We start from the raw sequence: 4,573 nt of genomic DNA on the forward strand, positions 1-4,573 counted from the left end.
CGGCTGTTAACCGAAAGGTTGGAGGTTTGAGCCCTCCCGGGAGTGGTGTGTTGCTTTTTTTATTTTGGGCTGATAGCTTTGAAACTATGTTCTGATGGTGGTGAGTGTGGAGCAGGACTGTCTCCGTGGCGCAATTGGCTAGCGCGATTGGCTGTAAACCGAAAGGTTGGAGGTACGAGCCTACCCGGTGGAGGTGCGGCGCTTTTTTTTCTTTGCGCTGATAGCTTTGAAGATATGTTCTGATGGTGGTGAGAGTGGAGCACGACTGTCTCCGTGGCGCAATCGGCTAACGCGATCGGCTGTTAACCGAAAGGTTGGAGGTACGAGCCCTCCCGGGAGTGGTGTGTTGCTTTTTTTTATTTTGGGCTGATAGCTTTGAAGATATGTTCTGATGGTGGTGAGAGTGGAGCACGACTGTCTCCGTGGCGCAATTGGCAAGCGCGATCGGCTGTTAACCGAAAGGTTGGAGGTACGAGCCCACCCGGTGGTGGTGCGGCGTTTTTTTTTCTTTGGGCTGATAGCTTTGAAGATATGTTCTGATGGTGGTGAGAGTGGAGCACGACTGTCTCCATGGCGCAATTGGCTATTCGATCGGCTGTTAACTGAAAGGTTTGAGGTTCGAGCCCTGCCGGGAGTGTTGTGTTGCTTTTTTTATTTTGGGCTGATAGCTATGAAGATATGTAATGATGGTGGTGAGAGTGGAGCACGACTGTCTCTGTGGCGCAATTGGCTAGCGCGATCGGCGGTTAACCGAAAGGTTGGAGGTTCGAGCCCTCCCGGGAGTTGTGTGTTTCTTTTTTTATTTTGGGCTGATAGCTTTGAAAATATGTTCTGATGGTGGTGAGTGTGGAGCAGGACTGTCTCCGTGGCGCAATTGGCTAGCGCGATCGGCTGTTAACCGAAAGGTTGGAGGTACGAGCCTACCCGGTGGAGGTGCGGCGCTTTTTTTTCTTTGGGCTGATAGCTTTGAAGATATGTTCTGATGGTGGTGAGAGTGGAGCACGACTGTCTCCGTGGCGCAATTGGCTAGCGTGATCGGCTGTTAACCGAGAGGTTGGAAGTTGGAGCCCACCCGGTGGTGGTGCGGCGATTTTTTTTCCTTTTGGCTGATAGCTCTGAAGAAATGTTCTGACGGTGGTGAGAGTGGAGCACGACTGTCTCCATGGCGCAATTGGCTATGCGATCGGCTGTCAACTGAAAGGTTGGAGGTTCGAGTCCCGCGGGAGTGGTGTATTGCTTTTTTTTCTTTGGGCTGATAGCTTTGAAGATGTGTTCTGATGGTGGTAAGAGTGGAGCACGACTGTCTCCGTGGCGCATTTGGCTAGCGCTATCGGCTGTTAACCGAAAGGTTGGAGGTTCGGGCCCACCTGGTGATGGTGCGGCGCTTTTTTTTCTTTGGGCTGATAGCTTTGAAGATATGTTCTGATGGTGGTGAGAGTGGAGCACGACTGTCTCCGTGGCGCAATTGGCTAGCGCGATCGGCTGTTAACCGAAAGGTTGAAGGTACGAGCCCACCCGGTGGTGGTGCGGCGCTTTTTTTTCTTTGGGCTGATAGCTTTGAAGATATGTTCTGATGGTGGTGAGAGTGGAGCAGGACTGTCTTCGTGGCGCAATCGACTAACGCGATCGGCTGTTAACCGAAAGGTTGGAGGTGCGAGCCCTCCCGGGAGTGGTGTGTTGCTTTTTTTATTTTGGGCTGATAGCTTAGAAGATTTGTTCTGATGGTGGTGAGAGTGGAGCACGACTGTCTCCGTCGCGCAATTTGCTAGCGCGATCGGCTGTTAACCGAAAGGTTGGAGGTACGAGCCCACACGGTGGTGGTCCGGCACTTTTTTATTCTTTGGACTGATAGCTCTGAAGAAATGTTCTGACGGTGGTGAGAGTGGAGCACGACTGTCTCCGTGGCGCAATTGGCTATGCGAAATGCTGTTAACCGGAAGGTTGGAGGTTCGAGCCCTCCCGGGAGTGGTGTGTTGCTTTTTTTTGAGGCTGATAGCTTTGAAGATATGTTTTGATGGTGGTGAGAGTGGAGCAGGACTGTCTCCGTGGCGCAATAGGCTAGCGCGATCGGCTGTTAACCGAAAGGTTGGAGGTACGAGCCCACCCGGTGTGGTGCGGCGCTTTTTTTCTTTGGGCTCATAGCTCTGAAGAAATGTTCTGACGGTGGTGAGAGTGGAGCACGACTGTCTCCGTGGCGCATTTGGCTAGCGCGATCGGCTGTTAACTAAAAGGTTGGAGGTACGAGCCCTCCCGGGAGTGGTGTGTTGCTTTTTTTTCTTTGGGCTGATAGCTTTGAAAATATGTTCTGATGGTGGTGAGTGTTGAGCAGGACTGTCTCCGTGAAGCAATTGGCTAGCGCGATCGGCTGTTAACCGAAAGGTTGGAGGTACGAGCCCACCCGGTGCTGGTGCGGCGCTTTCTTTTCTTTGGGCTGATAGCTTTGAAGATATGTTCTGATGGTGGTGAGAGTGGAGCACGACTGTCCCCGTGGCGCAATAGGCTAGCGCGATCGGCTGTTAACCGAAAGGTTGGAGGTTTGAGCCCTCCCGGGAGTGGTGTGTTGCTTTTTTTTCTTTGGGCTGATAGTTTTGAAGATATGTTCTCATGGTGGTGAGATTGGAGCACGACTGTCTCCGTGGCGCTATTGGCTAGCGCGATCGGCTGTTAACCGAAAGGTTGGAGGTTCGAGCCCACCCGGTGGTGGTGCGGCGCTTTATTTCTTTGGGCTGAAAGGTTTGAAGATGTGTTCTGATGGTGGTAAGAGTGGAGCACGACTGTCTCCGTGGCGCAATTGGCTAGCGCGATCGGCTGTTAACCGAAAGGTTGGAGGTTTGAGCCCTCCCGGGAGTGGTGTGTTGCTTTTTTTATTTTGGGCTGATAGCTTTGAAAATATGTTCTGATGGTGGTGAGTGTGAAGCAGGACTGTCTCCGTGGCGCAATTGGCTAGCGTGATCGGCTGTAAACCGAAAGGTTGGAGGTACGAGCCTACCCGGTGGAGGTGCGGCGCTTTTTTTTCTTTGGGCTGATAGCTTTGAAGATATGTTCTGATGGTGGTGAGATTGGAGCACGACTTTCTCCGTGGCGCAATCGGCTAACGCGATCGGCTGTTAACCGAAAGGTTGGAGGTACGAGCCCTCCCGGGAGTGGTGTGTTGCTGTTTTTATTTTGGGCTGATAGCTTTGAAGATATGTTCTGATGGTGGTGAGAGTGGAGCACGACTGTCTCCGTGGCGCAATTGGCTAGCGCGATCGGCTGTAACCGAAAGGTTGGAGGTACGAGCCCACCCGGTGGTGGTGCGGCGCTTTTTTTTCTTTGGGCTGATAGCTTTGAAGATATGTTCTGATGGTGGTGAGAGTGGAGCACGACTGTCTCCATGGCGCAATTGGCTATTCGATCGGCTGTTAACTGAAAGGTTTGAGGTTCGAGCCCTGCCGGGGGTGTTGTGTTGCTTTTTTTATTTTGGGCTGATAGCTATGAAGATATGTAATGATGGTGGTGAGAGTGGAGCACGACTGTCTCTGTGGCGCAATTGGCTAGCGCGATCGGCGGTTAACCGAAAGGTTGGAGGTTCGAGCCCTCCCGGGAGTGGTGTGTTTCTTTTTTTATTTTGGGCTGATAGCTTTGAAAATATGTTCTGATGGTGGTGAGTGTGGAGCAGGACTGTCTCCGTGGCGCAATTGGCTAGCGCGATCGGCTGTTAACCGAAAGGTTGGAGGTACGAGCCTACCCGGTGGAGGTGCGGCGCTTTTTTTTCTTTGGGCTGATAGCTTTTAAGATATGTTCTGATGGTGGTGAGAGTGGAGCAAGACTGTCTCCGTGGCGCAATTGGCTAGCGCGATCGGCTGTTAACCGAGAGGTTGGAAGTTGGAGCCCACCCGGTGGTGGTGCGGCGATTTTTTTTCCTTTTGGCTGATAGCTCTGAAGAAATGTTCTGACGGTGGTGAGAGTGGAGCACGACTGTCTCCATGGCGCAATTTGCTATGCGATCGGCTGTCAACTGAAAGGTTGGAGGTTCGAGTCCCGTGGGAGTGGTGTATTGCTTTTTTTCTTTGGGCTGATAGCTTTGAAGATGTGTTTTGATGGTGGTAAGAGTGGAGCACGACTGTCTCCGTGGCGCAATTGGCTAGCGCTATCGGCTGTTAACCGAAAGGTTGGAGGTTCGGGCCCACCTGGTGGTGGTGCGGCGCTTTTTTTTCTTTGGGCTGATAGCTTTGAAGATATGTTCTGATGGTGGTGAGAGTGGAGCACGACTGTCTCCGTGGCGCAATTGGCTAGCGCGATCGGCTGTTAACCGAAAGGTTGAAGGTACGAGCCCACCCGGTGGTGGTGCGGCGCTTTTTTTTCTTTGGGCTGATAGCTTTGAAGATATGTTCTGATGGTGGTGAGAGTGGAGCAGGACTGTCTCCGTGGCGCAATCGGCTAACTCGGTCGGCTGTTAACCGAAAGGTTGGAGGTACGAGCCCTCCCGGGAGTGGTGTGTTGCTTTTTTTTATTTTGGGCTGATAGCTTTGAAGATATGTTCTGATGGTGGTGAGAGTGGAGCACGACTGTCTCCATTGCGCAATCGGCTAAC

The sequence above is a fragment of the Rhipicephalus microplus genome, chromosome 2 (assembly GCF_043290135.1).
Source record: "Rhipicephalus microplus isolate Deutch F79 chromosome 2, USDA_Rmic, whole genome shotgun sequence".
In the NCBI taxonomy this organism is placed as follows: Eukaryota; Metazoa; Arthropoda; class Arachnida; order Ixodida; family Ixodidae; genus Rhipicephalus; species Rhipicephalus microplus.